This window comes from Protopterus annectens, chromosome 4.part1 (assembly GCF_019279795.1).
Source record: "Protopterus annectens isolate FY-2018-M chromosome 4.part1, PAN1.0, whole genome shotgun sequence".
In the NCBI taxonomy this organism is placed as follows: Eukaryota; Metazoa; Chordata; order Ceratodontiformes; family Protopteridae; genus Protopterus; species Protopterus annectens.
In genome coordinates, this window is record NC_056734.1 from 530,290,315 (window position 1) to 530,315,300 (window position 24,986).

General features: G+C 44.2%; 1 protein-coding gene across 2 annotated transcripts in view; it reads right to left on the reverse strand.

Moving 5' to 3' along the window:
• The window catches only part of PAK2 (p21 (RAC1) activated kinase 2), a 1,120,998-nt gene that overhangs the window by 973,147 nt on the left and 122,865 nt on the right, over positions 1-24,986 (reverse strand). The gene's annotated exons all lie outside the window — the stretch shown is intronic.

Sequence of the window (24,986 nt, forward strand, 5' to 3'; positions counted from 1 at the left end):
TTCAATCTACAGGAAAGTCTCCAGGAATATATGGTATTACTGTGGAAGTTTGGAAACTAGGAGGGAAAACTGAAATATCTGGAAGTTTTTTTTTCAACAGTATTTTAAGAGGAGGAGAAGCAGCAGTAGCTGTAATACCTTAAAAGGGTAATGATCCATCATATCAAGCTTCATACAGACCAGTTTCAATAAAGTGTTATGCCTATAATGGCTAAAGTGATTCCAAAATTGATAGCTATGGATCAATGTGGTTTTATGGATGAGAGGCAAAAAACACTGACAAAAAGAAGTAGAATATAATGAAATACCACCGTTTGTGAATCTTGACACAGAGAAAGCATTTGGCAGAGTAAGCTGGGACTTTATGAGCAGGGCAATGGAAACATTTGTATTCTCTAAAATAATTATAAGGTTTATGACAATATATGAGGGATTGGAGGTGAAAATTAAAGTGGCTGGGTTCCTCTCTGATAATTTCTGCTTGAGCAAAGGAACAAAGCAGGGGTGGTGTCCTCTTTCCCCCTTTGTTATTTGCATTATATTTAGAACCACTGGCAAAGAAAATAAGGGACTCAAATTCAAAGACATAATTGGTATGGTAGTCAAGAAAAGCTGGCTCTATTTGCAGATGATATTTTATAGCTGATAAAACCAGAAAAAGACATTACAGTGCTGTGGAACATTCTGAGATGGTTACAAAATTAATGAAACAAACAAAAGCAATAGTGGTAAATTATGTATCCACACACAAATTAGTTCAGCAATATTCATATTTATGGGGACATGATAAAATGTATTTAGGAGTAAGGATTAAAAATTATTCAGGTGTGGCAGCTAAGGATATGTGGGAAGAAACTAAAAGGATAATACAAAAACTGAGAAAGTTGAAGCTTTGTTTTACAGCTATGGATAGTAAGATACAAGCAGTTAAAATGTTTTAGTCTCTAATCTTAAAAAACAGCTCAGGCATACTTTTATTAACAAGAGAAGTTGTTGAGAAGTTGTTGTGAATAGCGATTAAAGAGCTGAAGGATTTTATTTGGGAGTGGGAGACCACAAAAGTCAAGTGGGACAAGCTGATTCTTCCAACAGAACAGGGCAGACTGGGATTACCCAATTTGAAGGGGTATTTCAGAGCTACACAGTTTATACATAGCACAATCAAAAACCTGTAATTCAAAGTGGTAAGGGATGGTGATGAAACTGGAAGGAAGCTCAAGAAACACGGAGAGACTGGGATTTTCAATGCAGACCTTTAAGGAGAACAATCATAAAGAATACTATGGTTCATAAATGAGCAGAAAGTATTCTAAGAAGTAAGCCAACACGGGAATGCAGAAAGGAGATTCTGACAAACGGGATGACTGCAATTAGGTATACAGACAACAGCCAAGAAGGGGCTGGAATTTATTGGAGAACACTGGCAAAGGAACAAAGGCATTGGGTGCTAATAACTACAGAGGGAAAGCTAACAGAATGAGAAGATGCCAAGAATTTATATGGACTGCCTTCACTATCAAAGATTGATATCAAAGTACAGGAAAAAAGAAATGAGGGGTCCTAAACAAAAGACCAGCACTGGTAGAGTTTTTAGTACACTCTAGAACAGAAGCTGCTGTTAAAGGGAATAATTAGTAGAGCATATAAAATACTGCATGGTAATTACAAGAGTCAGAGGAGACTGGAAAGGGAGAATGGATAAGCAATCCGCAAAGAAACAATGGGGTGGACTATATGTTTGTCTTCCAAATATGCAACCAAATCTAGAAGATTTAGGATTTTTATTTGGAAATGTTTACATAGAGGTTTTTAGCCCCCAAGCAGATTCCAGATAATTTTTCCTCAGGTAGACGGCAAATGTTGGTGGAAGTCAGGTAGACAGCAAATGTTGGTGGAAGTGTGATGGGGAAGAGAGGCAATTGGGAATACTTTCCATGAGTGTAATGAGTTGGCAGACTTTAGAGAGTCCCTGCAGACTACTTTATCAGACATACTGGGTGAGCAAACTGGTGCAACTGTGGAAATGATTTTTCTGGGGTATGACAACTGGAATTGCCTAGACATAGTAAGGTCTTGCTGAGCCTAATTATGGTGGCTGCCTGCCAAAAAAGCAATTACTAGAAAATGGAAATCTAAGTCTAACCTAACCAAATTAGGAGAGTAAATTTAGTAACAGAGATAAAAACTGGAAGTGGGATCTTTAGAAAATGGTAGGAACAAATTATATATGGAAAAAATGGAAACTGTGGGAGCAATACATATGGGAAGGAATGAGGTTTAAAAGAAGGCAGGATTTAAATGAGCTATGTAATGTCTGACAATTATTGGGTAGATAATGAGAAGTTATGTACCTACCATAACGTTCTATGTTAGTTTTCTTCTCGCCTTCTTTCTTGCTGGATGGCTTCGGAGCCGATCCTCAGCCCCGACTCGGCCAATACTAAAGCTCAAGAGCTATTTTTACCGGCTCGAGGCTCCCCTATATCCCACAATGCTAGGTGGTAACTACTCAGATCTCGTTTGATAGCTAAAACCATAGCAGCTCTGGTCCCCAAGGGATGGAGAAAGAGAAAGACCACCTCTATATAGACCTACATCTAAAGTTACCAAAAAAGGGACAATAGAGGTGGCTGAAAAATTGGGAAGGAAGATCCCAAAGGATCCTTTCGGTCTGTCCAGGCTAGGGGGACGGAGGGTGGGACGCAAGAAAGAAGGCGAGAAGAAGACAACTACATGGAACGTTGTGGTAGGTACATAACTTCTAAATGTTAAGTTGTCAATCTCGCCTTCATTCTTGCTGGATGGGACCGCGTCCCAAGCACCTTTACCCTGGGTGGCTCATAGGAACAGACTCTTGAGGACGGTGGAACCAAAGTTAGCCCGGTTTCTGGAGGCCATATCCAATTTGTAATGGGAGATAAAGTTATGAGGAGAAGCCCATGTGGCTGCTGCACAAATGGAATCTATTGGCAGTCTAGTCTGAAAAGCTACCGATGTAGCCAACGCCCTGGTTGAATGAGCTCTAGGTCTTGATGGTAGGTTTTGATTTCTGGGTTCATAGATGAAAGTAATTATAGAGGCCAGCCATCTAGATAGGGGCACTTTAGAAAAGTACAGTTTTGTACCTACCATAAATGTAGATGTTCGAAGATCCACATTGCTGCAGTCCTAACACTTGGGTAGTCCGCTGTCCCAGTCGGCCCGAATACCAAAGTATATGGCTGACGTCGGTCAAGGCGCATTAGTCTGACGTCAGGACGTCAGGGTACAAATGCGCATGACCGACGTCATATCCTCAGTCTTTTCTTGCCCCAGATGTCAGAAGACCCTAAAAAGATAAGGCTAAAACCAAAAAACACCACACACTCCTGCACCAAATATATATATATATATACAATATATACAAATTTACAAGAGTATAACCCCAGCCACACAACCACCCCTAAACACAGAGGGGAAGGAGGGAGGGTAAATTGGACTGCAGCAATGTGGATCTTCGAACATCTACATTTATGGTAGGTACAAAACTGTACTATGTTCTTCATACCACATTGCTGCAGTCCTAACACTTGGGTAGAATCCCAAAGCAGAGGTAAGGGAGGCTGGCAAATCATAAGGAAGCAGGAGCTGACAACATGCCCTGCAAAATAGCCGTGGCAAAACCAGCCCTAGATTTAGAGTAGAGAGGAAGGTGGTAATGCTTAGAGAAAGTATGCACTGAACTCCAAGTAGCTGCCTCCAAAATATCCTTAGTTGCCACCCCCCTTAGAAATGCTGTTGAAGTGGCAGTAGCCCTAGTGGAATGAGGCCTAATCCCAGCTGGAATCTCCTTGCCATGATGGGAATAACAAAATGCAATGCAAAACCCAATCCACTTAGAAATAGTTTGTTTTGACACAGGCTTGCCCTGAGAACTTAAAGAAAAAGAAACAAACAACTGCTGAGACTGCCTAAAATCCTTAGTCCTGCTTAAATAATAACGCAACTGCCTGTGCACATCTAAAGTGTGCAAAATCTTTTCCCCTTTATTTTGGGGATCTGCATAAAAAGTAGGCAAATGAATAGTTTGGTTTAAAGCCACACTAGAAACCACTTTAGGCATAAAGGAAGGATTAGTACGTAAAGATACCCTATCCTTATGAAAAATCAGGAAAGGCTCAACGCCATAAGGGCCTGCAATTCAGACACCCTTCTTGCAGAGGTAATGGCTAACAAAAAAGCAGTCTTCCATGACAAATATTTCAATTCAGCAGTAGCTGCAGGCTCAAAAGGTTGTAGAGTGAGTTTCTCCAACACAAAATTGAGGTCCCAAGCAGGAGTAGGAGCTCTACGGGGGTCTTATATTCTTTGCCTCTAAGAAATTGCTTGAACAAAGGATGAGAAAACAATGGTGGGTCACAATCATAGTGAGCTGAAATTGCTGCAGCATGAATCTTAATGGAAGAGAAAGACAAACCTTTGTCCAATAACTCAGTAAGATATTGAAGAGCCACACTCAAATTTGGCTCAGAAACATCCAAATCCTTTGCTGCACACCAAAATAAAAATCTCTTCCATTTTCCTGCATACACTTTCCTTGTACTAGGCCTTCTGGCTTCCATAATCACATTCAAAACTTGTTGAGGAAGCTGAGACCTGCTATGGTTCAAAACAGAATATGCCAGGCTGTTAGATGAAGAGAGTGAAGCTTGACATTGAGTAGATGCCCGTCCTTCTGAGACAATAGGTGTGGAATCAAAGGTAAGGGCCATGGAGGCTTCCTTACCAGACTCCTCAGCAATGGGTACCAGTGCTGCCGAGGCCAATCTGGAGCTATCAAAATCATCCTTGGCTTGTCTTGTCTGACCTTTAGGAGTACCTTTGGGAGGAGAGGCAGAGGTGGAAAGGCATACACATGAAGATTTTTCCAACTGAAAGAAAGAGCATCCACTTTCCAGGCTGTGTGATGAAACCTTTTCGTGCAAAACTTTGGCAGCTGGTGGTTTAGTGGAGAAGCGAACAGATCTATGTCTGGAGTTCCCCATGACACTGTCAATTTTGAAATACATGAAGATCCAGTTTCCACTCGTGGGGATCCATGATTTGCCTGCTTAACACATCTGCTAAGGAGTTCTGTGCTCCTGGCAGAAACCTTGCTTGAAGAGTAAGCTGCAAGCTGAGCGCAGTCTCCCATAAAATCATTGCTTGCCTGCATAGAGGATAAGAATGTGTTCCCCCTTGCTTGTTGATGTACCACATGACAGTTGTGTTGTCTGTTAGAATCAACACCTGCCCTGGAAGAAGTAACTCCTTGAAAGCCTTCAAAGCAAACTGGACTGCTAACATCTCCTTCATGTTGATATGTAGATGCTGTAGTCTGGCAGGCCACTTGTCTTGTATCCACTTTCCATTCAGATGAGCTCCCCAAGCTATGTCTGAGGCATCTGTCGTGAGAATCTGACTCGCCTCTGGCCGGGTCACAGAGAGTCCCTTGTTTAGGTGACATTCCTGAGCCCACCACAAAAATTCCTTTTGAATGCAAGGTATTATTTGAATGACAGTGTCCAGATCCTGGCAGTGCTGTGTCCATACATTTTTGAGATACCATTGTAGCTTCCTCATATGCAGTTTGGCATTGGGAAGCACCAGAATACAAGATGCCATGAACCCTAATGCTTGAAGGACTGTCCTTGCAGTCAGCACGGACTGATGAGATAGTTGATGGAAGTAAAGGAATAGACTCTTTTGCTTGTCCGGGGTTAAAAAGGCCATCTGGGCTGCTGTATTCAGTCTCACACCCAGAAAGCACATGTCTTGAGAGGGTACTAGACTGGACTTTATTTCGTTCACAGAATACCCTAGGCATCTTAGCACTGCTATCACATATTCCAAATGCTGAAGAAGCACGTCCCTTCCTTGAGCCAGAATCAGGCAATCGTCCAAATAAGGATAGATTTGTATTCCTTTTAGCCTGAAGAAAGCTATCACTGGAGCCAGAACCTTTGTGAATACTCTGGGCGCAGTAGATAAGCCAAAGGGCAATGCAGAGAACTGATAATGAGAATTCCCAGCTCGAAAACGCAGATACTTCCTGCAAATTAGTCTGATAGGAACATGAAGGTAAGCTTCCTTGAGATCCAAAGTTACCATCCAGTGATCTTTGCCCAGCAGAGGTAAAAGCTGTTGTAACGTCAACATTTTGAACTTGGGAATGTCCAGATAAGTGTTGAGGATAGACAGATCCAAAATTGGTCTCCACGTGTTCCCCTTTTTTGGTACTAGGAACAGGCGAGAATAAAATCCTAGGCCCCTTTCTGGCACAGGAACCGGCTGAATGGCCCCTATTTGGAGCAACAGAGAAATTTGCTTGTGAGCCTCTTTCCTTTGTTGAGGAGGAATGTCTGGCATGCCTTTGAAAGGAGGCAAGGTATGGAAATAAAACCTGTAACCGTGGTGAATGATATCCAAAACCCATCTGTCCTGGGTAATTAAACTCCAGTTTTCTTTGAAAAGTGCCAACCTTCCTCCCAAAGGTGCTGCCAGACGAGAAGATTCTGGCAGCTGAAAAGGCAGGTCATTGGGTCTGTTTACGAAAGGACTGACCCCTACCCTCACCAGAAGACTGAGCAGGTGAACTCCCTGTTCTAGGCCTAAAAGAACCTTGAGCTCTGCCTCTACCACGTCTAGACCTACCCCTAGACTGGGAATCATAAGCAGGATATGTCCACCCCTTGGTAGGCCAATTTCTACTAAACTGGAGGCTGAACCTGCAAAAATCTTTAACAGTCTGCATAGACTTAGCCTTGTCTTCCATTTTCTTTAGAACTGCTTCCACAGGCGAACCAAACAACACATCAGATTGTAAAGGAGCATCTAAAATCCTTGTTTTCACATGCTCAGCTAAATTCTGATCCCTCAACCAGGCGTGCCTGCGAAGAACCGAACCAGTGGCAGCCACCCTCGAAGAGGCCTGCACAGCATCAAAACCACATTGCAAAGAATGCTTACCCACCTGTTCAGAAACATGAACTAAATCCTGCAACTCTTTACACTCAATACCTTCCGCCAAAGCATCTACCTTAGACTTTAATTGTGAAAGGAGATAATTTTGGTATTTCAACATGTGAAACTGGCAATTCAAGGCTCTCATGGCCAAAGTGGAAGAAGTATACACTTTCTTTCCCCATCTATCCAAAGCCCTTGCCTCTTTATCTGGAGGAACAGGATTTTTAACAACAGAAGCCTTAACACCTTTAGGCCCCTGCGAAACAGTTTCTGGGTCTGCCCTAGGACTCTTAAAAAGATACTTATGAGCTTCAGGCACCCTATAATATCTATCCGGCTTAACTGGAGCAGGAGGCAAAGAGTCAGGGTTCATAGAAGCCTCCGCAAAAACATCCTCCACCACATCTAGAACTGGAGGTATAGCTAAAGGCCTATGCTGGGGCAGAAACAAAAATTCCCTAAGCCTTTTCCTGGAATCAGAGAAATCCTGACCTTCCCATTTAAAATGCTCCCTCATGGAATGAAGAGTCTCTGAAAAAGAAAAATCCTCAGGAGGAGAAGCAGAAGGAGTAGAATCATCTATATCAGAATCAGAGTAAGGGGAATACTCCTGCAAGTCTTCAGCCGAAGACTCAGAAGCATCCGAACACTGCTCAAAACTCCCAAGCTCAGGTTCCACCCTAGGCCTCTTATCAGGAGGGGGCATAGAACCTCTAATCATTGTAATCAAATCTTCTGCCATCTTAAGCATATGCTTCTTAGGTACAGACCCTGAAGAAGTAGGGGTAACACCTGAAACAAAACCTGGCCTGCCCCTGGGAGAAGCCTTGGAAACAGCAGGGGAGGGCCTAACCACCTTAGGAAGGGAGGGAAGAACAGCTACCTGAGAAGCCCCTTCCGCCTGGCCTACCTCCTGAGAGGTCACATCTTGCAGTAATAAAGCATCTCCCTGGGATTCCAAAGAAATTTCTGGCTGAACCCCTGGCTCCACCGAGCCCTCTAAAGAACCGACGTCCGGTACGGACGGTTCTTCCAGCCTAGGCTTTGCCGTTTTGTCCTTGCGCTTTTTTGACGAAGCGGGCGGAGTATCCAACGGCATTTTATAATTACACCGCTTCCCAAAAACTAACCTGGCACAATCTAATCTTCTCTTGATAGTGCGTTTGTTAAATCTAGCACAAGAGCGACAGCCAACCACGTCGTGCTCAGGCCCTAAGCAAGGTATACACAAGGTATGGTAATCCCTATGAGGTATCTGTTTCCCACAAGAAATACAGTTATTCACTTTTTCTGACATCCGGTAAAATACTGAGGCAAGAAAAAACCAAAATATTCCCCAACGGGGTACTTAGCCAACTTGGATTCGGTCTGAAACTCCGACTTCGGAAAATCTCAGAACGCCAACCTGCACTTGCAAAACTGCTTCTGCATCGGACCATGCGGCAAAAAAGACTGAGGATATGACGTCGGTCATGCGCATTTGTACCCTGACGTCCTGACGCCAGACTAATGCGCCTTGACCGACGTCAGCCATATACTTTGGTATTCGGGCCGACTGGGACAGCGGACTACCCAAGTGTTAGGACTGCAGCAATGTGGTATGAAGAACATCTGGAAGGCCCATTTTTCCTTCCGCATAAGATAGGAAGAGCTGATTAGATTTCCTAAACTGTTTTGTTCTGTCTAAATAAAAACGAAGCTGGCAATGAACATCCAGAAAGTGTAACTTTTGTTCTGCCCTGTTGGAATAATCAGGGAAAAAAACTGGAAGATCGATAGTATGGTTTAGATTTGCCTCAGAAGCAACTTTGGGTAAAAAGGACAGGTTAGTCCTGAGGGACACTGTCTTTATGGAAAAAAGAATACGGAGGACGAATGCAAAGAGCATGAAGTTAAGATATCCTTCTAGCTGATGTTATGGCTACTAGAAAAAGGGTTTTCCATGAGAGCAACTTCACAGAGCAAGAAGCCGCAGGTTCAAAGGGGGGAAGAATCAAGGAAGCCAGGACTAGATTTAAGTCCCACTGAGGTGGGGGGGTGTCTGATTGGGGGCTTGAGCAAAAAGATGCCTTTGAGAAAAGCTTTGCAAAGTTTATGGGACATAATGGAGTTCCAAAGGCCTACATGAAAGTTGGATATAGCAGCCAATTATACTCTAATAGCAGCCAATTATACTCTAATAGTAGACGAAGAAGAGCCTGAGTGAAAAAAGCTCTGCCAGGAAGTCTAGAATATACTGGATAGGCGCGGTGAAAGGGTCTATGTTTTTAGTTGCTGCCCAGAAAGAAAAACGTTTCCACTTGCTATTGTAAATCCTTCTGGTAGAAGACTTGTGGGAAGCTATAAGGATGTTACGGACTGAATGGGAAATTAGAGGAAGCCTGGCTAGGGTAAGAAGCGGAGCAACCAAGCTGTGAGGTTGAGAGATTGGAGCGAGTGGTACAGATGACCCGACTGATGGGTCAAAAGATCTGGCACTGGATCCAGATGCCAAGGTTGTTCCAAGAGGTAACGATGCAGGAATGGAAACCATATCTGTCGAGGACAGTACGGAGCAATGAGGATCAAAGTGACTCTCAAGGTGGTAGCTTTCTGAATTAATTGAGTGATCAGTGGAAAAGGGGGGGGGGGGAAGGCATACAGAAGTCCCCGGGGCCAATCGTGGACTACAGCGTCTCTGGTGGGTTGGCCGGGTAGAGGGAAGAGGGTGAAGAAATCGGGACACTTGCTGTTCTGGGGAGTTGCAAAAAGATCGCAGCAAGGTCAACCCCATCTCTGAAAGATTTCTTCCAGCACTGATTGTTTGAGAGACCACTCGTGTGGCAAGAGTATGGCCCTGCTTAACTTGTCCGCTATCACGTTGGACTTCCCGGGGATGTGCGTTGCTGTCAGAAACCGCTGAGAAGAGATCGCCCACTGCCAAAGTCCGAGTGCCTCTCGACATAACGGATAGGACTTGGTTCCGCCCTGTTTGTTGATGTACCACACTACGGACATATTGTCCGTCTAAATTGCAACAGTCCCGGTGAGAAGAGAGTCCTGAAGGGCTTGCAACGCTAAACGTACTGCTCTCATCTCCAAGACATTTATGTGCAAGTGGCATTCGAAAGGTTGCCATGTGCCCCGGACCGTCCTGCCCTGATAATGCCCCCCCCACCCGATCAGGGAGGCGTCCGTCGTCACCGTGGCGACCGGGGGGGGGGACTAGGGATCTGCCCTGAAGAATTTGAGGTAAGAACATCCACCAAGAAAGATGATTCTTGCACGATTGGGTCAGCAAAATGCTGAGAGACATTGGGAGCTGTTGGTAGGACCATTGAGAAAACAGCATCCACTGAAGGATCCGCATGTGAAAACGGGCTAGGGGAAGGAGTGTAATGGCAGCCACCATGAGACCCAATACCTTCAAGACAAACATGGCTTGGATTTTGTTGCACTGAAGAAGAATGTGAACAGGTCTGCGGATATCTGACACCCTTTGCTCTGTTAGCTTTGTGGAAAGATGAATTGCGTCTAATGTGGCGCCTATGAAGGTAATAGACTGACAAGGCAACAAGGCAGATTTTTCGAAATTTATGGAGATGCCTAGAGCTTTGCAAGTATGAATGGTGCAGTCTCTGGATAGGAGAAATTGACGCCTAGTGGTGGCGGTAAGGAGCCAGTCGTCTAGATATGGAAACACCTGGAATCCTTGTCGTCTCAGGTGAGCCGTTACCACTGTCATGCATTTGGTGAACACTCGGGGGGGGGGGGGGCAGTAGTGAGACCAAAGGGCAGGGCTCTGAACTGGTAGTGACTGGCTCCCAGCCGGAAGCGGAGGAACCTTCTGGAGCATCTGTGTATTTTGATATGATAGTACGCATCCTGAAGGTCTATTGAGCACATCCAATTGTCCTGACCCAAGAAGGGTAGAATGGACTGTAGCGTGACCATCCGGAATTTCATTTTTCTTACGGACTTGTTTAGTCTGCTGAGATCCAATATTGGTCTCCAGTCCCCTGTCTTTTTTGGTACCAAAAAGAATTTGGAGTAAATTCCGGATCCTTGTTGGTCTGCCGGGACTGGCTGGATAGCTCTTTTTGAGAGCAGCTTAGATATTTCTAGCGCTGCCCGTTCCCTTAGACTGGGTAGAATGTCTGGAAGGGGCCCTTTTGGTTGATATGGGGTGTGGACAAAGGGGATTTTGTAACCCTCGGATATAATTGACCGTACCCATCTGTCTTGAGTGAGAGAAAGCCAGGATTCTGGGTACAGTGATAATCTTCCCCCGACTGCCTCGGAAGGCAGACAGTCGGGCAGCTCCTCAGGGATGCTGAAAGGGTTTGTCAGAAAGAGTCTCTCTCTGTTACCCTGATTCTGCGGACCCCCGCTGCCTCTAGGGCGGCGTCTATTGTTGTTCCCCTCTCTGACTCTACAGGGGAACTGACCTCGTGCTTCAGGCGAGTCTCCCTGTGGTTTGCGGAATCACATCTTCCCCCCCTTCTGACCCTTGGGATATGGTCTGGAAGGGGTGGAAAAACGGACTCACACGGCAGAGAGAGTCTTGCCTTCCTGCTTGCACCTGGTCAAAGTATCCTTCACCTGAGGTCCAAACAAAGCTGAACCGTCAAAGGGGGAATTGGTGAAGGACGCCTTGAAAGGGTCTGCAAAGTTGCAAAGCCACATCCAGGCTTGACGTCATAAAGCTACACCTGTACCTGCGGCCCCACTCGCCCCATCAGCCGCATACGAGATAAGCCACATGGAGGAGTTGACTATCGAATTTAGGGTTGCCAACTGGGAGTTCATCTTGTCTCGAAATCCCTCAGCTGTTTGATCCTGTATAGCATCACCCATTTCTGTGAGCAAGTCTCTCTGAAGACAGGTGAAGTGGCACAAGTAGTTCAGCGACCGCATTGCAAAGGTCACTGAGGAAAACATCCGCTTACCATACCTATCCATAGTCCTAGATTCCTTATTAGGAGGATGGACAGGTACTGAAGGATCAGCTAATTCCTTCTTAGTGGCTGTGGCCACCACCATGGCATCAACGGGGACGCCCCTAGATAAGAATTGTTTTTCCATAGGAGCTGTGATGAATTTAGACGGCCTCCGTGGGGTAGGCTCCACCGTATCAGGGGCCGTACACACCTTCCTTGCCACCACCTCCATGAGGGGGTCGAAGGGAGGAGACACCCAGGAGATGGAAGGGCGAGAACCAAATGCCTCAAGGTAAACAGACTCGTCCTCGGAAGGGTTGAGGGTGGACCAGTTCCCCCTCTGTTTAAGGATTTCAAGTATGTCAGAAAAGGAGACATCTTCAGAGGGGGACCGTGGGGACCCTTCCGACTCATCCAAGTCGGTATCCAAAGTGATAGACTCAGGGGAGTCAATATGCTTCCTCTTGCATTTTTTCTTCTGAGGGGGTTCCCCTGCCGGATCAGGGGAGGCCTCGGAAGAGGAGGATATTCCCAATGGGGAAACTGAGGTGTTGGGTCTCTACGGTCTGGAACGAGAGAGTGGGTAGAGACTACTGCAGGCACTGTAGAGGGAGGAGCTGAGGGAGCCGACCATGGGGCAGACACAGGGTCTAGCACGCTCATGACCTCGAAGGCACCCCGATCAGGCCAGGCCGAAGATCCCCACTCCGAAGAGACGAGGACTCCTCCCGGCACCAAGAGGGACGGCTCAGAGGCAGATGTCGGGGCCGAACTCACCAGCGCCGAAGCTCCGAGAGGGAGAACGGGGTTGGACAAGGGTCCGATGCCACTCGCCCCCTCGGAGCCGATGAGGGAAGCTCGGCGCCCAGATCCCTCCAAAGAGGAGATCGGAGCCGTCGACGGAGCCGAAAGGTGGGGAATCTGTTCCAACGTGCCGGCAGTCACGGCTCCCACAAGCTCCGGCTCCGAACTCAAAGGAGTCGGAGGAGGAGGAACCGAAGATGGGATGGGTATAGCCACTGACTGTTGAGTAGGGCTATGCAGCATTTGGGCTAGTGCCTGAGACTTTAAAAGTCTACTAACTACCTTCTCTAAGTCATGGTCAGACAGCCTGGAGGACCGAGAGGAATGGGACCTGTGGCTCCGCTCCGACAGAAGTGGGGATCCCGGAGCCGAGTGAATGGAGCCAAGGGACGGGGACCTTGACCTCTTTCTAGTAGATGGCTCCGATACTACTATCGGAGCCGTTGTAGTCATGGAACCCTTGGCTCCGGCCAGAGCCGAGGTAACAGATTGAGTCTTTAGAAACATCGTCTCCAACCGGAGCCGATGTCGAAGCAGTTTTGGTGCCTCTGGTAGAAGACTCTGAAGCTGGAGCCGACGGCCTGGAAGGCTTCCCCGACGAAGACTGGGTCGCGGAGCCTTCGGGCTTTAATAAGCCTCGAAGTAATGCATGGCAGACAGAACAAGAGGCCTGCAGGTGCAGAGGTCCCAGGCAATATACACAAGAAGTGTGACCATCTGTCAGAGACATTTTCTGACAGTATGAGTCACACTTCTTGAAGCCAGAGACCTTGGTGTCTTTAGACATCTTAAATCAAAGTGCAAAAAAACAGAAGCACACACAGACACACCCCTTTAACAAAACTAAGTCAATCAGACAGAGACAAGAAATAACACTGATTGACTAAGGGAAAATAAGGGTTAGGCCCAAAGGCCTAAAAAATTAACAGGTAAAACGGGATAAAAGGGACCTGGATTAAGCTAAAAGGGATAGAAACGTACGGAACAACAACAACTATACTATTTGAATAAAAAACAAAGGGGTTTTTAGAGAAATTTACCAAGTAAATTAAACTAACCTGCAAAGCCGGTAGAAAAAAGCACCTCGCAGCTAAAGTGGCAAACGAGATCTGAGTAGTTACCGCCTAGCATTGTGGGATATAGGGGAGCCTCGAGCCGGTAAAAATAGCTCTTGAGCTTTAGTGTTGGCAGAGTCGGAGCCGAGGATCGGCTCCAAACCCATCCAGCAAGAATGAAGGCGAGATTGACAACTTAACGTACTATATTATATTGTTTGCAACAAGGGTTATGTCAATATGGTTAGTTTTCATTTATATAAACATGATTATTAAATTATCACTTATGACATAGGCAAAGATTTATTTTTTGAAAGAAAGATTCCTAAAAAGGAACAATGCCCCGCAGTGCTGTGATGCAAAAAGTCCAGGCTGTAATCCAGGTGACCAGAGGTCAAGTCAAGTGGAAGCTTGGATGCTGAAATAGCCAGAGAGGAAGGATGGAAAATGAGCACCTTTACCAGATCACCCATCCTGGAGACAGAGCATTTCAATGGCCAAATTGCTGCCATGCAAACAGAGGCTTGCACAACAAGGGGCATTAAGGCAAAGGCATAAGCCCTTGGAGATAACATTTGTAGCATGCAAGCATCCTGAAAATGTGGTCACTTGATAATACAGTTTCTCTCATCAGCCAAAAGGGGTGAGATTAAGGAAACAGTGGCTCAACAGATAGCTAAACTCCTCTATGGTGTGGATGGCAATGGGTTTTATTCCCACAGCAGGTATGCATTCATTTTTACAATAACTGCACTCCTGCATGTGTTTTATTTCGGATAAGATGTTAAAGTGAGTCTCCATCTGCCCAAGTTGGTGGTAGCTCAGGTGGACATAAAAAATCCTACTGCACTTAAAAGCATTTTTGGCAAAATTTCCACTTGATAGCAAGAACACCCATCGGGTCTCCCATGAAAACAGGATACTGACTTAGTGGGACTAACTTGTTCAACAAAGTAAATCACCACAGAAAAGAGAAATGACCCATTAGCTAATGCCCTTGATGGAAGGCTGCAAGTGTGTGTGTGTGTGTGTGTGTGTGTGTGTGTGTGTGTGTGTGTGTGTGTGTGTGCGCGCGGGGTGGGGGTGGGGGGTAGTTTCCTAACCTGGGGACATTTAAGGTCCATTCTTCAACATGGAGAGTCCCTGTCTGGTGGAGGGTGAAGCAAAATCATCAAGCCACTGAAACCCCCCCCCCCCCAGCAGTCAGTCAGAATTATAAGCATCAGCAGAGACACAAAGTCCTCTCCCATGGCTGTCTGGTTAACAGCTCCCTTCAGTTGGGCTCTTTAGATGCAAATGGAGACCCCTGCCTCCAAGTAAGAATGAGCTCCAGTTTGTGGGAGGAGGACATTATGTTTGAGAGACAGAGGAGAAAAGTACTTATGAAAAAAAATACAAACACGAAGTCTGTTTTGCACAAAGTTCACCATCTGCTGCTTATTCTAAGACAAACCTTAAATCTCCTTGTACCACGTGTGCACACTTAACAGAACAGTGATGATGGAACTAGTGGGTGGTAAATGACAGATAAGGATGCACATCTCCTAGTTGCTCGGATGTAAAAAAGAAAAAAGTAATAGATAAAAGCCAAAGATTCAGCACTCTAGAGAGACAAATACTTCCTCACAAAGCACAGAAAAGTTTGACAGCCAGATTTGCCCCATGGCTTTAAACCCTTGCAGTGATTTACTTTACTTGGAACTTGCTTTTAGGCACTGCTGTGATTTGGATTACAATAAATTGCATCCACACTCATCACAATTTGGGACTTACTTGTTTATTAACGCTGCTCCAGACTGAGAAGATTCTGGCTGCATCAGGTAGTAAAATGAAAATATGTCTAGCAATACTGGACTATCTGTTGAACAACTAATCCCAGTGCGCACTGGATAACAAGCAAGCACAAACAGGCCAATTGACTCAGACAATAAGCAGAAATACAGAATGGTAGAATCTAATACAAAAAAAAACAGACACCAGAGTGCCCTCAGCTCTATATCCTCAATCCTATGTACCAGCGGCAAAAACTTTAGTACAACTTGATGACTATAAATTTATTAAATGAACAAGGCAAACAGCATCAATAAACACTTCCAGCAAACACGCAAGACACCAAAAACAAGATAATGTAACAGAAGTGTTCAACGATTTATCTCCTTCACCATGATGACGAGGATGATATCAATACAGAAAAGTTCTGAGAGGAGAAAAAACAGCCAAATATCATCCCTTAACACTAGCAAGGTATTTACAGTATTTATAAATTATTCTTCTACACAAAGTTATACTTGTATACAAATAACTTATTACACAGTCTATCCAGTTTAATACAGTGTATGGAATTCATGAGATGCTGCATGGACTGTGTGAGGATTATACCTTACTGAGGGAAAGAAATATTTAATTTCAAACTGTACAGTGTAAACTGCGACATTAAGTCCCAGCACATGTAAAACAAATTCCAAAGGAACAGCAGCAAATTCTGCAACTCACTGCCAACACCTTTCCAGTGCTTTCAGAAAGGAAGATTCACAGCTTACCCTTCCACACCCCTGCTACTTACATGTACAAATTCCAGGACTGCTGCACCTTAGATTAGGAGTATTATTCCGAAATATGGCAATCTGGGACCTAGTACGTATGCCCTTCACTCTCACTTGCAGTTCTGGGAATATGTCACAGCCCCTGGAATTTCCACAGACACCAAGAAACTATTCTAAATTTTTGATGTATTCAAACAAAAATCTCAAAAAAAAAAAAATTATACAGGCAACTACAATTAATTTTGCTGAGCAGTCTGTATGGGTTTGTTGCTGGGGTCTCCGTTTCCTTCTAGGTCTCAAAAATGTAATTAGGTGAACATGCAATAGTCAAACACTACAATTTTATGTGCATGTCATGCCCTTTAAGGTAGTTATACCCATCCAAGAAAAGCTCCTGCCGTAAGTCCACACAGGGATAAGCTCCACCTCCTAACAAACCTGAACAGGATAAAGTGGGTATAGAAAATGGGTGGAAGTAAAAAGTACAGTTGTGTACACTTACCATAAATGTAGATGTTCGAGTGTATTCACTGTTGCAGGCATTACATTTGGGTTATCTGCTTGCAGGTAGCCCTCAGCCGGCCTGATTATCAAAGTCTTGGGTCCTGCGTCGGTTGCTGTCTCTTCTTCCATGACGTCAGGTAGTCAGGGGTATAAAGCATGCAGCAGATGCCTACACCAGTTTCTTGCCCCAGATGTCAGATGCCCCCCATAACGGGAAGCAATTATATACAAGGTTACACCTACAACAAAAAGCAAATACACCAGAAAGCTTAACTACAGTAAAGAAGAGAGGTATAGCCAATAGAAGTCAGGGGGCTGGAGGAAGGGTAACCAGGACCACAACAGTGAATACACGCGAACATCTACATTTGTGGCAAGTGTAAATAACTGTACTATGTTCTTCGTGTTTCACTGTTGCAGTCATTACATTTGGGTAGATTCCCAAAGCTAAGGAAGGGAGGAGGCAATTAGAGAGCATTAGGACCAGCTATTAGGCCCTGCAAGACTGCAGTGGCAAAACCAGCTCTGGATTTAGAAAAAAATGGCAAGTGGTAATGCTTGGTGAAGGTATGTACAGAACTCCAGGTTGCAGCTTCTAGAATGTCCCCGGTAGGAACACCTCTGAGAAAGGCTGTTAAAGTAGATGCAGCCCTGGTAGAATGTGATCTTATCCCCTGTGGGGTAGGTTTTCCATGGTGCTTACAGCAGAAATGAATGCAATGGCCTATCCAATGGTTTGCTTTGAAATGGCCTTCCCCCTCTGCCCCTGCAGCAAATGCAACTTGCAGCTGTTCAGTTTTACTGAGAGGCTTAGTCCTGTCCAAATAAAATCTAAGTTGTCTGTGCACGTCCAAAGAGTGCAGCATTTGTTCTCCTTTGTTCTGTGGATTAGAAAAGAAGGTTGGCAAATGAATGGACTGATTAAGGGCCACACTGGATACCACCTTGTGCATAAAGGAAGGATTGGTCCTGAAGGACACCCTGTCTGCATGGAAGATGATGAAGGGGCTCCACTGCCATGAAGGCTTGTAATTCAGACACTCTTCTTGCTGAAGTGATGGCTAGAAGGAAGGCTGTTTTCCAAGAAAGGAATTTCAACTCTGCAGTTGCAGCTGGCTCAAAAGGAGGTAGAGTGAGCTTTTCCAATACAAAGTTAAGGTCCCAGGTAGGAGTAGGGGCTCTCCTGGGTGGTCTTAAATTTTTTGGCCCGTCTGAGGAATTGTTTCAGCAGGGGGTGAGAGAAGAGGGGTGGCTCAGTATTATGTGCTGAAGTGGCTGAGGCATGAATTTTAACAGAAAAGAAGGAAAGGCCCTTGTGAAGCACCTCTGTTAAGTATTGAAGAACATGCGGTACGCTGGGCACTGATGTGCCCATCCCCTGAGTTTGGCTCCAGGAACAGTATATTTTCCACTTTTCAGCATAGGATTTTCTAGTACTAAGCCCTCCTTGCCTCCAGAATGACATCCAGCACTTGCTTAGTGAGAGATGGTACTGGAGAGCTCAGGTAATTAGCCAGGCTGCAAGATTCAGGGTTTGAAGCTGGGGGTGCAGAATCCGGCCCTCCTGCTGGGACAGCAGGGAAGGGTTTTGAGGCAGGTGCCATGGTTCCATCAGTGACATAGTGCGCAAGAGGGGGTACACCAGTGTTGACGTGGCCAGTCTGGTGCAATGAGTAGTCCTTGGTTTGCCCTGTTTGATCTTTAGTAGAACTTGAGAGAGGAGAGTCAGAGGAGGAAAGGCATAAACTGAGAGGCTTTCCCAAGTGAAGGACACGGCATCCACTTTTCAAGCTGGTCTGTGGGGAGTCCTTGTGCAGAATTTGTCCAATTGGCAGTTCTAAGGGGAGGCAAACCGGTCCATCTATGGGCTCCCCTATTTGTTTCTCAACATGTTGAATATCTTTGGTTCCAGTTTCCACTCGTGTGAGTACATGAGATTATTGCTTAGGTCATCTGCCAGTGAATTTAGCTTGCCTGGCAGGAATTGAGCTTGTAGGTGCACTTGGTAGCTCAAGGCTGTGTTCCACAGAGCCATGGCTAGTCTGTAGAGAGGGTATGAGTGGGCTCCCCCCCTGCTTATGTACCACATAACAGTGGTGTTGTCTGTCTTTACCAATAACTGTCCTGGAAGAATGTGGTCCTTGAACCCTGTCAGAGAATTCTGTACAGCTAACATTTGTTTTTGACTGATATGCAGGTGCATTTGACTCTGGTTCCATTTGCCCTGAATGCACTGCTCTGCCAAGTGAGCTCCCCCATGCATAGTCTGATGAGTCTGTTAGGGTTTGGGCAGCAGGGGGTAGAGTGAATGGCAGTCCCTTGTTGTGGTAGCAGGCCTCTGTCCACCAAAGGAACTCTGTCTTTATACAAGAAATGATAGGAATCATTGATTCCAGGTCCTGAGAACATTGACACCATAGGCTTTTTAGATACCATTGTAGTTTCCTCATATGCAGTCTTGCATATGGAATTAGTAAGATGCAAGAGGCCATGAACCCCAGGGCTTGCAGTATTTTCCTTGCAGATAGCTGGGTCTTTGTGGCCAGTAGTTTGAAGTAGGCTGTCAAACTTGTTTCTCTGGCGTGAGGTAGGCCATCTGGGAAGTTTTGTTCAAGCTTGCCCCCAGGAATACAATTTGTTGGCAGGGTACAAAGTGAGATTCCTTTTCGTTTATGGTGTACCCCAGTGAGGTTAGCAGTTTCTTTACCAATGCCAGATGATTTAATTGTATGTCCTGGCTTTCTGCCTGAATTAGACAATCATCCAGGTATGGGTATATTTGAATATTTCTTTGCTTGCAGAATGCAATGACTGGAGCTACGCACTTTGTGAATACCCTGGGCGCAGTAGATAAGCCAAAGGGCAGTGCAGAAAACTGATAGTGCATGTAGCCTGCTTTGAAACTTGCGTATCTTCTGCAGGATTCCCTTATTGGGATGTGCAGGTAGGCTTCCTTTAAATCCAATGTTGCCAACCAGGCATCCCTGCCTAGCATAGGAAGCAGCTGATGAAGAGTTGGCATTTTGAACTTTGGGATTACCAAAAAGGTGTTTAGGATAGACAGGACCAGGACAGGACACCAGGAGTTGTCTTTTCTGGGTACCAAGAAAAGTCTTGTAAAAACCTTGTCACCATTCTTCTGCTGGGACAGGCTGAGTAGCTCTGATACTCAGAAAAGAGAGAACCTGCTGTTGAGCCTCTGCCCACTGATTTGGGGGTAGGTCTGGCCAACCGTTTGGGGTTGGTAAGGTGTGGAAGTGGAATCTGTATCCTTGGGAAACTATTTAAAACCCATATGTCTTAGGTAATGAGTTCCCAGTTTTTTTTGCATGCAGAGCGATCTTTCCCCCTTAAGGAGCAGTCAGCTGAGCAGGGCTTTGAAGGTTTAAGGTTAAATCATTGTGACAGTTTACCATGGGGGGGGGTGTGTCTTACTACTTCCAGCTTTGGAAGTGGGAGCCCCCCCACTGCCCCTGTAAGCACCTTGAGACTTCAGCCTAGGTGGTCTGCTGTCCCTGGGTTTGGGCTGAAGACCTGGAAGAGACAGGAAAGGACCAATTCATAGAAGGCCAATGCCTACTAAATCTGGGAGGCTGTACTTGCAGGAAATCTTTAACAGTTTGCATAGATTTGGCTTTTTCCTCCATCTTTTCAAGTACTACTTCTGCTTTGCTGCCAAACAGGCAGTCCTGGTTTAAGGGAGCATCCAGTAATTTAGCTTTAAGTGATCTGGCAAAGTTTGCTCCTTAAGCCAAGCATGCCTTCTAAGAACAGACCCAGTGCAGCAGCCCTACAAGATGCCTCTAAGGAGTCAAAACCACATAGCAAAGTATGTTTACCAACTTGTTCAACAGAATGCATTAAATCCTGTAATTCTTTATTTTCAGCACAGTCAGGAATCAACATCATTTTCTGTTTAAGTAATCCAATAATATGCTGCTGGTATTTTAACATATGAAACTGGAAGTTTAAGGCCCTAATGGCCAAAGTAGCAGAAGTGAACACCTTCTTACCCCATCTGTCCAGGGCCCTGGAATCTCTATCATAGGAGTAGGGTTTTTGGCAATAGTAGCCTTAATGCCTTTGGGACCCTGCAAAATGGTCTGTGGGTCCGCAGTAGGATTCTTAAAGAGGAACGTGTGAGAGTCAGGTACTCTTAATACCAGTCAGGTTTCCTGGGAGCCAGAGATTAAGTGTCTGGGGCCAGGCTAGATTCCAAGAAGGCATCATCTACAATGTCCAGTACAAGAGGGATAGCTAAAGGCCTGTGCTGAGGTAGGAGTAAGAATTCCCTAAGCTTCTTTTTGGAGTCAGAGTAATCCTGGCTTTCCCAGTGGAAATCTCCCTAAGTGTGTGCAAAGTTTCACCAAGAGATAAATCTTCTGGAGGGGAAGCAGAGGGAATAGAGTCCTCTGCATCAGAATCCTCATAGGTAGATAGGGGCAAATCCTGGTCATCAGAAGAAACAAATTTCAGAATCCTGATCAGAAGAATCAGGAGGAAAATCAGTTCTAGGTCTCTTAGAAGGAGAAGGCTGGCTTCCCCTGATAAGAGTAATAAGGTCTTCAGCCATTCTGATCATTTATTTTTTAGGCATATGGGCCTGACCATGCAGTCTGGACTTCGGTTTTCTAGGCGTGGATTGAGTTTTAGGCCTTGAAGAAGATGGCATCGGTTTGATATGCAAGTCAGTAGGCTTGAATGCACGCTCAGAAGCCAGTGCCTGCACAGCGGCTCTGGACCCACCCAAGGTAGAGACATCCGCAGGTTCCATAGTCGAAGAAGCATCTCGTGGCATACTGAACTCCGAATGGGTCTCAGCAGAGGCCTGCGAATCTGAAGTAGCGGGCATCAGGGGCTGCGAAAGCACCTCACTGGAATACCGGCGAACTAGCCACTAACTTAACGGAAGCATCATCAACAGCTTTGGACTTATGCGGTCTGTCTTTATCTTTACGTTTTTTCAGAATGTCAGTAGTCGGATGGCTTACCAAAGCCATTTCTGGATAATTAAACAGAGCACCGAAATAGTTTGATGCGAAAATGAACAGACGACGAATAGTTCAAGGATTTAATAAGGTGCAAAACCGACATCGTGGTCTGGGCCTAAGCAAGGAATGCAGTATGAATGAAAATCTTTAGGAGGTATTTGCTTTCCACAAGTAATACAGTTGTTAACTTTTACTGACATCGATTTAGAGCAAGAAAAAGGATCACCAACAGGGTACTTAGCTTTTTTGAAGACTTCGGTTCTGAAACTCAAAAACGAAAATTTCAGGAGTTGGCCGACCGCCACTTGTGAACTGCTTCTGCTTCTGGCACTGCGCGGCAAGAAAGACTGGTGTAATGGTGTCGGCTGCGTGCTTTATACCCATGACTACCTGACGTCAGTTTTTCCAAGTTATATATTTCAACTCAGTCATACCAACTGGTTCAAAGGAAGAAACTGTTAATGTTTCCAAAACAAAGTATAAATCCCAAGGAGGGACAGCAAAGACTGGATAAGAAAACTGTCTCTGAGAAAGGTCTTAACTTTTAAGGATGTTGATGATAAATGAGATAGAACCATGATAAAAACTTTACTGCCAAGTGTAAAACTGAATAAAAAAAAAACTGGAAACCACGAAACCCACAACAGCTATTACTGCACCAAATTGTATTTGTAATAAGTAACAAAAGAAGCACTTGCATCTTGTGTTTAACAAAATTTCATCAGATTAAACCTACCATAAGTAGGCACAGCATTTAAATACTAATGAGATCACATGATAAATGCACTGAGTTTCTTAAAGTTAAACACACATTTACAAATTACTCTAATGAAATATTGCATAAAGTTATTATTCAATAAAAATTCTATATTTTAAAAATGCTTTTGTGGGTCTCTATACAAAAAATAGAGCTTTTTAATTTACAAGCAACTAAAAATAAATTTACATTGCTAAAATTGATTGGTAAATGTATTAATAAAACTCCTTCTCATCTGAGTAAGGATTTTAGTCTTATAGGCACATGAATACAACAAAGATCATTTAAGTCTGGCCAACTGAAGGCATTATAATAAAGCTGCCAGTACAACTCCCTCTTCTCAATGGTTAATGCCCAAGGTCCTTCCCTCACACTGAAGGGCATTTTCTCCAACACTATAAACTTAAAAACATGCCCAGGGTTACTTTGAATGTGTTTAAACAATGCATTTTTTTTTCATTTTTATTATCTTAATGTTCATAAATACATTCCCCAATTCTTCGTTCAGTTTTTCCAATATAAAACCCTGGACATGTTTGGCATAAGGCTGTATATACTCATACAACCCCCTTTGCTTCACAATCAAATCTCCCTAATATTCTATGTTCATGCCCGTTCACTTCGAACATGGTTGCTGTTTTTGTGTTTACAGTGGTTATAATGTTCACATTTTTTCATTATTCCTTCCCCCATATTACTGCTTAGTGTGGACCCCCTTTCTCTAAATTCTTACATCTTATTATACTATAATAAGGCTGTCGCCTATTTTTTTCTAACAGGGTCTTTTCCTCACTCAAAACTCACCCAGTTCTTTCTAATAATTAACCTTATATCAATGTCAAAACTGAACATTATAAAAAGTATAGATAAGCTGATTTGGGTTTTTTTCATCCATGTTAGTCCTTGAAAATGCTCAAACTTGATTTGCAGACTTGTTAGCTTCACTAGATAGGATTAGGAAAAAGTGATAGTTATCCCCCTTATATATCACTTCATACATCAAGTTAATAAAACTGGGTACCCTCTCCTTAAAAACATACCCTTTTAAATCATTACTTTTTACTATGAAGTGCACATCCTGAGTTATCATATGTGCGTCCCACACAAATTGGCCCTTGACCACCTCTTTTTTTTGTGTTAAAGGGTGTGCATTTTTTAACTGTGTGTGTTAGAATTAAGTCCATTTGTCTCGAATCATTTTTATTTTGAAGTTACCAGTTTGTCAGTAGCTGCCAAGTGTACCTTAAACGAGGAATGAATTAATCCAGCATCAACTATCTGCGACATTTAATCTAATATCACTGGTAATGCACATGAAAACAGATCCAACCCTTTGAAAGTAGTCCATATGATGAAAGCTATTAACATTTTTTTTTTACACTTTTCTAATCAAAAAGCTTCAGAGCTGAAGAGGATGAAGACTGTCCTGTCAGGAGCCATTGGCCATTATAAGAACTGAAGCAACCATGTCCTTGGGACTGAAGGTCCAGATGAAACATGCCAGACAGATGGGTCAGGATAGTTCTGAAGTGTCTTAGATTTATAAACCTCTCCAGAAAATGGAGGCCAAAGCATAGGGAATGTACATGAGATGGCAAAATGGACACTGAGAATGACTTTGGATTTGTGCTGCCTGACGTTCCAAGTGTTTTGAAATGGTGGAAATGAAACAAAGACTTAAGGGTGTTTTGGGGACTATTTCAAGAACACTAAATCTAGAAAGAGACTTCCTGCAAGAATGGATGAGGGAAAATAATTTAGAATTGTTCAGGGAAGCAAATGAGTCACAGCAAGGCTTACCCAAGCAAAAGAAAATGGCACCTACTTGCACACTGTATTTTATTACTATAAACAAATCTGCACTTTTGTACTGCAATTGTCTGGCTTACTGGGTCTGTTAAATCGCTTTTTGTTACTGTTCTCTCACTGTTTGCAAAGCTTTCTTGCTATTTTCACGGTATGTAAAGCATCTGTTAGTTTGTTTGCAGTTAAAAGCATTCTTCAGAGTAGTCTTGCTCTTTTTTGCTGTTTAAAACATTAATGTCTCATTGCCATTTCTCCGCTGTGGTAAATATTTCTTTAGCGTTTTCAGCCTAAAATAATGTAGCTATTAGCTGTAGCATAATCCAGATACAGGTTTACTGCATCTGGGCCTGTTTGTAGAGGCAGTTTTCTCTCAGCACATTTTCCAGGCCATCTTGGATTGGAAAGGGCCTTTCTGCACTCTAGTGAGAGAGAGGCTTTGTACGGATTGGTACCTGGCCGGTCTAGGGCTTGGAATAATCACCTCATTGGTTCTTTTGAGCTTTTTTTTTTTTTTTTTTTTTGGTTTTTAACCTTCTGGTATTTAAGCCGCACCTTTGAGTGGGTTTCTTATCAACATCGCCACACTGCCACACAATTGTGCGCCATAGCCAGACAGATAATTT